The 10,245-nt window shown below is 37.3% G+C and overlaps 1 long non-coding RNA gene across 1 annotated transcript in view; it reads right to left on the bottom strand.

Annotated features, from left to right (window-relative positions):
• The window catches only part of LOC135196052 (uncharacterized), a 271,313-nt gene extending 261,437 nt beyond the window's left edge, over positions 1 to 9,876 (bottom strand). The window contains exon 1 of the long non-coding RNA XR_010310303.1: positions 9,786 to 9,876. This is a non-coding gene — a long non-coding RNA (uncharacterized LOC135196052). The remainder of the gene's footprint in view (positions 1 to 9,785) is intronic.
• Positions 9,877 to 10,245: the final 369 nt, after the last annotated feature.

The raw sequence follows: 10,245 nt of genomic DNA, 5'->3' as shown, positions 1-10,245 counted from the left end.
ACGGATCTGTAAACAGTTAAAAGTTGATGCGTAAGTCCAATGACGAGTTAAAATAAGTATTGAGCAAAGCAAACAAATTACTCGAATTCAATATTACATTATTGCAATGCGTATAGTGTGTTGGTAGAATAAATGAATATCACTTATTTCAAAACAAATTCACAATTATTTAGTCTCACACAGGTCTTTGATGGAGACGGAGGAAATGTTAAGGAATGGGAATAGGAGAAAACAATTGAAACAGGGAATGAGTGCTAAGAATAGGAGATGAGGGGTCGAGAAAACAAATTCCAATTTCAGTTACCTCAGTCCTTGGACAGGACGAGCATAGTCAGGGCCAGGGCGTCACCAAGGGACAGACAGATGCTTCTCCTCAGGCAGCGTCATATGGTAAATTCTAAGATGATCTCACGGCAGAGCGTTCAAGACCAACGTCAGGGCAGAGTCCGGGCTGCAGATATAGCAAGTTCAGGTAAAAGCTAGCCAGTTCAGCGTCAAGAGAGAGGTTGGGGATAGCGGCGAGCCGAGTCGTAAGTTGTGATTCCGCTTCCAGAGAGCATGGTACCGTGTATTGCAGGGCATACTAACGAGGGAACTGGATAGGGCAAATTGCAGTTTGGTAGGCCAGGTCGAGCCATATTTATACCCGCGAAAGACGAACTGGTCATATCTGGTTCAGGTCTGCGCATTTCTTCTCGGATGCTTTTATCTCTACATCCAGTCCTTGTTAACTATCTAAAAGTGGCCATTGAACGCCGGCAGAGAAGTGTGAAAAATGCGGTACAATGGAGGCTACAATGGGTCAAGAGATTTAGGCTGACCGTCGGTCAAGCAGGTGTGTGTGGCCGGAGTTCCAGAGGCAGAAGGGTTCCGATAACAATGGCGAGGCAAAGAAGTCAGGTAGAAGGCAAAAAGGGACAGGTCAACGAGACGTGAAATTTCAGGGGTTGGAGGACGACTGGCTGCTAATATGGCTTCGTGTAAAATTAGACTGGGGACCGAAGTACAAAGGAGTGGATGACAAGCTACTGTGCAGGAAATAATAAAGAATAAATTAGGGCAGTAATGCAATACATCTTCGTTTGAGCTTTTGATGTTCCCATTGCACATCCTCAAGGAGACTGTTCCACAGTCCAACGGTGTGAGGAATAAGGGACCTCTGAAACAGAAGTACGACAGCAAGGCACATCTACTGCATATTGGTGCTGCTGCTCAGTGAATCTGGTTGCTGTTGGCAGGAAAAGGTCATCAGGGATCCATTCTGAATATGAAAGATATTTATTAAAATACATATTATGAATGGGTGATGAACAAGAGACCATTTCATTTATCTATGAAATGGCCAACATGCAGGATACTACCGAAATAAGATCTGCCTTTTTACGGACCAAATTTTATGCAGCAAAATGAGTTTTCTGCATAATACAATAATAAGAATGGCAAAACTGCAGCAAAACGTCATGGAAATCAAGCGAAACTGCGTGATAGATGCAAATTTTTCTGTTGATAACCGACAATAAGAACAATCCAGTAAAAATCTCATACGTATAGTGAAAATTCTATAGGAAACTCTATAAAACAATGTAGTTTCATCTCTTAGGGTAACAAGTCTCCACCACTGAACTACTTCACAGTTCCCGATGATGAAGCCCATGGAAAAATGTTTACACAAGGATTATAAATAAATGAAAGTGTATAGAATTTAGGCAAAAGACCTAATGCTGGAACCCACGAGGTCATTCAGCACTGAAACAAAAAATTGAGAGTAGAAAGGTTTGAAAGGTGTAGCAGTAAGAAAACCTCACAGGGTGGATAGTTAGATGGAAGAAAAAGAATATGAATGGGGTACAGTAAACTGAATGAAAGGGGTTGCAGCTATGGGGCAGAAAAAAAAACAAAAAAAAAAAAAAAAAAAACTTCAGTAATGACGCGGTGCACTGACGGTACTGGTCCCCTACGGGTACAAGGATGATAAAGGTAAAGGTATGAGTCTGGTCGAATAAATTCACTAAAGCAAAGGCATAACTGCTCCAGAGGGCGAAGGAAACCGATATGCGAAAAGGCGGTGAAAACGTTGGTGGCAATACCCAACATCATTTCCCCGTCAAAGAGCCCCACTTCCCGAATGCAAAAACTTTATAAGTGGAGAGCAGAGGCAAAGTAGGGTGTAACGCATCCCACCGAATGAACTTCGACATCAAAGAAACCTTTTGGGTGTCATGGACTAATACACTTTCCAGGGGGAGTTTGAGAGCAGAGCACAAAAGGAAATGGGGCGTTTTCTCAAATGCGCAGTTTACATCTCCATATCAGTTCGTTCGCCTGGCACCTGCTTGTCGATTAACATGTTTATCTGTTCTTCAAGTTAACTGCTAATATTTTAAAAATTATAACTAACAATTATTAAAATCATAAGGTGCGCGAGACAGGAAATGCCCAGGAAAGGCAGTTATATAATATTCAGATTTTTAGCTTCCTAAAAAATAAAAATAAAATAAAAAACGGTAAAATGTGCCATGCCCATTACCAACAGTAAGATATGTTTTTTATCCTTCCACAGAACTATGTAATTAAGGGATGGAACAGAATCTTTCCAATTATTTACGTACAATATTTATGCAATTTAAATAGGTTTACTATAAGAATTGATAACCGAAGACGTCAGAGCAAAATCTGGAATCTAATTAGATGTTCGGAGAAAAAATAAATGGTCTCAAAGGAACGATGCTCTTTTCACGATACGATCCGGCAAACGAATGATTAACTTAAAAAATGGATTACAGCCTTTGATAGATATTTGCAAGAACAGCGTAAGTTTAAGGCTTTGGGAAGAGTCAGAATCAAATACTCGCATTCATCCAACTGATAGTTATCAAATAAGCACAAGCATAAAGGCCCTCACGATCCTAAAATAAACATTTACAGTTTTTCACTAAATGCTGGTTACCATATTGATACGAAGGAGGTTAGACTATTAACCTGTTACTGAAATATAACATAGTGACCTGAGAAGATTTCGTTTGATGTCTTAATACATATAGCAAATTCTAAAAAGAAATCTAAAAATGTGTGTGGGTAGTTGAGAGAGAGAGAGAGAGAGAGAGAGAGAGAGAGAGAGAGAGAGAGAGAGAGAGAGAGAGACTTAGATGAAGCATCTTAATGCTAAAGAATCCCTTTTTTCTGTCTGTTATCAGTAATAAATGAAAATATTATTTTCAATCGTCTTCAACAGAGAATTTACAGAAGAAAGCGGAAATATCGAAAAAAGTACTCTTCCTAAATGATTTAGAAATAACTCGGCAATGGCACACAACCAGTCATGTTTCCCAAGAGTAGCAAGCAGACCCGCATTAGACTGACCGCCTACGACGCAAAAGAATTAGTTACCTGCACAGGAATGCGGTTTCCATTATAAACATTACGGTAAAACACGTCAACTCTGAGGACCGAAAGCTTGAGCACCCATACTACGACAGTGAGCCACGTAGAGTTATTTTCCGCGACGTGAGGACGTGGTATTGACTACTTAATCGAGTGACACCAGGCATGTTCGAACTGGATACTGGTGCCTTGTTTCCAGAACCTCTTGCTTAGGTAAATCTAACGTATATCGAAACATGCAGAAGTTATTTTCTGATTTTTTTTCTTAATTTTTGACATTACACAAACCTTTGAAAGCAATTACCTCTGATAAGCCGTTCAAATTGGATCCGGTGGTATGTTGCCTTGCTTACTGAGCCCCTGCGTAGGTAAATCTAAAGTATATAGAAACACACAAAAGTCATTTTCGGTGTTTTCCTTCATTTCTATCATTGCACAAACTTTTAAAACAATTAACTATGTTATTACCTCCCTACAGTTGGCTACCTATTGTTAGTGAACATTTCAACATTCACACATTTTTAATTGGTCACAAGAGAAACACTACAGCATCTATTTTTAGATTACCACCCAAGTTTTGGAGGACTTGCGAAATGGATCCTATCGTGGGAATTCGACTTGGGACCAAAATGACGACACTGTGCCTTGACATTATGTGTTGAAATGCACTAAACCGATTCTAGTAAACTTTATTACAAACATCATTCAACCAAGGCGCCATATGCCGTCCGGACAGAAGAACATTTACTGCAAACATTCGTGAATGTGACATCAGAATCCGCCCGTAAAGAACTGAACGTTGTGTTACTAATTTTGGCGTACTAAAATTGCTCACTAATAACAACACGAGAATGATAGTAATAGAGTTGTCCTTTCAAGAGCACCGACTCAGATTAAAGGCACAAATATCAAGTAACTGTTGATAAATAGGACTTTCGATTGAAACTCAACAGAGTAATAGGTATAAAATCACACATTTCCGCAGCAATTGTCTTGTAAATTTTTAACTCGCTTTGGAGAGTTTTTCAAAATAGGGGTGCATGGTATAAAAATCCAAAGCTTTAAAATGTTTGTACAGTATATTATAACAATAAAAAGTAGGCCTAAACCAAAGTATGCAGACATAAAGAAAATAACAATGTCATTAAAGTTACAGATTAAATACAAATAATATAAAAAGACTGCGACCAAGGACAAAATCAAGGTTGTATTAAAAGCTGTAGTCAAATACAGCAAATCGTAACCTCAATATAAAAGTGGGTTTATAATCTTAATGAAAAGAATACTCCTTTGTCTTCTGCTTCATTTTTTACTTTTTTTATTTACTCTTGCAATCGTCATATAAGCGTATTCTATAGAATACGCTAATATGACGATTGCAAGAGTAAATAAAAAAGTAAAAAACGCGCTAAAGTTTTTCCAGCGCAAACGAGTTTCCTTACAACGAATGAAACTTAGCCACGGCCCATGAAACTCTCAGTGCGACCCATAAAATTTACAGCCACGGCCCAGTGGTGGCCTATGTTGTTGGCACCTATTGTGGTGCCAGACGCACGAGCATGGCTAACTTTAACCTTAAATAAGATAGAAACTACTAAAGGCAGAGGGCTGCAATTTGGTATATTTGATGATTTGAGGTCGGATAACCAACGTAACAAGTTGCTACCATCTAACCTCAGTAGGTTTTAAGATCTGAAGGTGGACAGAAAAAGTGCGGACGGACAGACAAATAGCCATCTCAATAGTTTCCTTTTACAGAAAACTAAAATGCATTGGTTTTTCTTTATAATGTTAATTTTTTTATGCTTGACTCCACTCACACCTTTCTACACTTAGAACAATTAACACCTAAACGATTGATGACAGCAGAGAAATTAGCATCCATTCTTTCATTATGATGAAAGATATCTTATTGTGTTACGCCATCATATTATGCAAACCTCATGTTCATTTTTAGTACGTGCATCATTAGTTTTATCATATTTCAATATAATATCTTTTTGTAACGCCATAAATGTATCGTATACAAGCACTACAGGTGATTAAGGAAAAACTAATTACGTCTGACGGTCCTCAGGTTGTTCCCTTGGGAGAATTGTGTTGTGTTGTGCGGATTTTTGCTTAAGTGAAGTAATCTAACCCTAAAAATAAATGAGAAAATAATCAATCCTAACTTACTTTAAGAAACCTTAGTTTTGGCTAGCATATAACTTGCTTGCAACTGTCATAAAATGTGGCTATCTTTTGTAAAAAAAAATAATAATGAAAACAGTAATAAACTATTTACTCTTTTAAAGGATATGAAGTCTGATGCAAAGACATACAAATACAATAAAGACAGCAAACGCTTATGAAAGTAATTAATCTCGAAATAACGTGATTCATTTGTTAAACGAGTAAAAAGACAACAGGAAAACAACTGCACGCACAGTAGAGAAGATCTTAATCTTCTGCCTGAAGTTTTTATCAGACTAAATGAAGCAACATCATCAGGGTACCGTTATGCGCAGAAGTTTATTCGGCGCAATCTAGTTTTCTGTACAGTGTACAATGCTGTATGAAGCTCTTAGCCACGGTCCAACAAACTTTCAGCACTGTTGGTGGCCTGTTGTGCCATATGCACGATCACGACTAAGTTTAATCTTAAATAAACTAAAACCTACTGAGGATAGGGGGCTGCAATTTGGTATGTTTGATGACTGGAGGGTGTATGATCAAAATACCAATTTGCAGACCTGTAGCTGAGGTCGGACAGGAAAAAGTGTGGGCGGAAAGACAAATAGCCATCTCAATAATTTTCTTTTACAGAACACTAAAAGCATGAAAGAAAAACGATGGCAAGATACATTATCAGAATTAGTCGATACGATTACAGAAATTTAGTGAAGGTTATCCATAACCCAACTTGAACACTATACATTTTTTTTTACCAGAAAGTTAATTGATTAAGTTAATACGAGAGAGAGAGAGAGAGAGAGAGAGAGAGAGAGAGAGAGAGAGAGAGAGAGAGAGAGATGGTTTGTTAATATGAGAAATTTAAAATTTTATCCGTATTGTCTCCAAGCATATTTAAAAGTTTTTTTTTGTCAATTTATAGAATTTGTAAAGTAGACTATTATCTGAATCTATTAGAATACGATAAATCTTTAAGTAAACGTCTTGTGCCGATCTAAATAGAAATGATGTTCATGTAAAATGAAGGTAACTGTCAAAGTCCCGTTTACACTTTAAGGATCTTTCTTAGATAATGAGCCCAAGGGTTTTGACCCGGTATGTATCCACCTTTGCGGCGTGTTTAGTGCAAGCCCGTTGGGGATACCGTAAAATCATAAATGAAAGACTAAATATCATAAAGATAACGGCCCCCTCAAGAAATATTAGACCTAGACAACGACCACCGAACTATGTTGGGGTCACTATCTAGGAAAGTTACCACAGATGCACCCATTGTGAAGAAAACGACGCATCATTTGCCCCGAATGATTCATCACCAATTGCTCTAAATGGCTGAAGTCTGTCTTAATACGTTTTTTCATTCCACTCTTCCCAGTTTTTAAGTCATCCTCTCCTTTCTCCTAACTGTACAAAATTAATCGCTAAACAATTAAGGTATATGCTTTATCAGTAATACCATTCAAGTAAAATACATCATTACCAACAAAGATGTACATTTAAATATCTTATCCTATTTTAAGCACAATGAGATTGTATGTGATCAAGATATAAATGTGGTATACACTCATTCAATAAAATCTAAACGATCATAAATGTAAAAACTAATATGTTTATATATATATATATATACATATATATATACACATATATAATATATATATATATATATATATATATGTGTGTGTGTATATATATATATATAGTATATATATTTATTATATATATATATATAATAAGAGTTCGTAAACACCCACAGTGATAACGGAATCATACATACCAAGAGGAGTGAAAAGATATCATTACAGAATACAAAGGAACCCTCATATTCTTTCACGCAATCGAATAAGAAACGAAACGACAATCCTTAGCATTTGCGTGTACCTTCCTCTTTCATTCTAAAGCCATTACCTGCAAGGAAAATGTTCGACTGGAATGGTGACAATTGACGGTTTCATATTAAGCTCCTGAAAGCCAATCTAAGTTTGTTGACGCTGAACGAGAGCAAGGGATTGAAAGGGAAAAAGAATCCGTAAATCTATTCTCGCTTGACGCGTCACTTCTCATAATACCTAATTTTGGCAAGGAGTTCCTTTGGGGAATAGAAGATGTATCGTGGATCTAAGCCCCATTTTTATTTTTATAAAACTGCTCTTCCTTAGTTATGGCAAAGGAAGTAACTCTTGATTTGCACAAAGGACAGCGAGCTTGGAATATATGCGCTAAAGTATAAATGATTTTGGTTAACAAAAACATAGTTTACAGGGAGAACTTATAAGAAATATTGCCTGTGGTTGCAGATGACAAAGTTCTAGGATCGGTTCACTGCTTCATCGAACTACTAAGTACCGGAATAATCGCATATGCATGATGGAATAACGAAAGACATTAGCAACATGAGAGTCATATGACAGGGGAGTCAGAAATGGTACCATTAGAGAAATTGTGGAAGTGATTCCATATATAAATGAGATAATGATGAAAGGAAGAACAGTACGCTACAGTGTCAGGTAAGCTCCAGTGAGCATCGCAAGAATTGTAAGAGACAGGCCTAACTTGAGTGAGAGATTTGTGGAAGATAAAAGCACAGAACTGAAAAGATATGACTGGCTTAGTTTCGTTAGCCCTTTGGCTCACTCAGCGGCAGATGATGGTGCCGTTGTGTACAGCAAGACGGAATAAAATATCTTATTCAGTCTTGGTGTACAGTATGGTACAATATGCCCCGTATTCGTGGGAGAGGGCCAACAACGACCCGTCATAAGCGAAAATCCATGTTAAATTGTTATCCCAACCGCCTCCCCCCTTCCCCCCTCCCTCACCCTTCACGTCAATATGTCAAATGATTAACACTTAGGGCTAACCCCCTCTCCCGCTTATTTACTAGGAATTCCTCAGGATTCCTCAGAATTATGATGAATTCTTACCTGATTTACTAATTATAAAGTCGAGTATCAATAATAAATGCACTTGTAAAATACCAAAGGCAAACTGTGAGAACAACGGTGGGAATTACTGACTGTTTAGTGGTTTTGAGAGAGGGAGATCAGAGAGAGACCGAAATAGACACAAAAATTGCATAAGTGCATTTCCAAACAGCCCAGCCTTGAGTGGCAGATTTGGAAAATCCAACAGTAGACTGGGTACATGTAAATCTAAGAATGTTTGAGGTGGTAACTCTTAAAGGATTAAAAAAAGGTCAAAACGTTTAAGAATGTGGGGCAGATCTGGAAATCCAACCGTAGAATTGTAAATGTAAATCTGAGACTGGCTGAGGCTGTGACTTTAAAAAGAATTAAAACAAGTCAGTCAGAAGGTTTATGAATGATAAGGTGCCTAAAGTGGATGGAAGCTGCCAGATGTTGGCACACTCGGTGAGCAAGGTGAACTGGATGCTGGCCTCAACGGAAATTTAGAATGGAATACAAAGCAGTAGTTCGGTACCCAACGGTCTCCCGCGAATTCACAAACTCAGCAACCGACGAACTTTAAAGGTAATTACACGAGTACGCCCTAATTTAACGTTGCCTAACTTAAACCAACCAGCATTTTTCCTTTTAGAAACAAAACACAATAAACCAGTTAAATTGACACATTATTTTACCTTTGCCAGGGAATTAAACATTTTAATTAAGAGATGAATACTCTCCCCAGTAATTTTTACAATATTTTCATGATCAATAGTCAGATTTTATTGATAAGGCAATTTTAATTATGTAACCCAGTTTTTTTGAGTAGGAGCAGTTACATGGCAATCCTGTATATAATATTTCAAAATGTGTGTGTGTGGGGGGGGGAGGAGAGAGAGAGAGAGAGACTCCGTATCATCTTACAATGAAATTCACAAGATTTTATGTTTTCAAATACCCACTCACTGTCATATATATTTCAATCAAGGTTAAAAGAGGACAAGCAATATGAACGCATGCAGGAATATATAAGGATGTCTAGCCTTATTGGAGAAATTTTTTTTTATCTTTTTACATAACTGTACCCGTAATGTGGGGACGAGACCTGAAATCTTAAAGCCTAAATTAATTTTTAGATCGTTCTGTATGCATACAAAGAAGCCAGTAGTGAGAGGGACTGGCTGTGCGCTGAACTACAGCAAATTCAAAGGTACACACACGCACGCACACACATACACATAGTAAATATGTGCAGTAACAGCAATTTGAAGTAGAATGAATAACAAATCCATAAGGTACTTAGAAATTATCATTTTATCTTACCTTTTGAAAATGAAGTCTAAGTTTTTCTTGAAGTTCAGTAGTTCTAAGTTATTGGTATCTCGAGGAGGACAGGGCTGGGCATCACAGTCCTGAAATGCATAAGTAGTTTCATTACTAAAACGCATTCTCGCACAGCAGCAACTTTCAACTAATTTATATTTTCCTTTGGCTGTTTACTTCAACTGAAAGACGACTTTGCCTCAGGATCTTGTAGAAAGAATATGAATCTGATTAATGACTGACTTTAGATGATCGGAAATAAATCTGGAATCAGACCAAATGATACAGAAATGTAAATGATAAATTGAAAGGCCTTGGAAATATCTTTGAGTCCATTTACAATTCATGTTGCATCATGTAATGAATAACGTTTTCGCTCGTACAAGTGACCAAAAAAGTTTATTGGGCTTTTTTTATTTCAACACAATTCTATATACAAAAAAAAAATGTGATTATAATC

The sequence above is a fragment of the Macrobrachium nipponense genome, chromosome 17 (genome assembly GCF_015104395.2).
Source record: "Macrobrachium nipponense isolate FS-2020 chromosome 17, ASM1510439v2, whole genome shotgun sequence".
Classification (NCBI taxonomy): domain Eukaryota; kingdom Metazoa; phylum Arthropoda; class Malacostraca; order Decapoda; family Palaemonidae; genus Macrobrachium; species Macrobrachium nipponense.
Note: the sequence above shows the minus strand (reverse complement) of the source record. Positions and strands in the feature narration are given on the sequence as shown.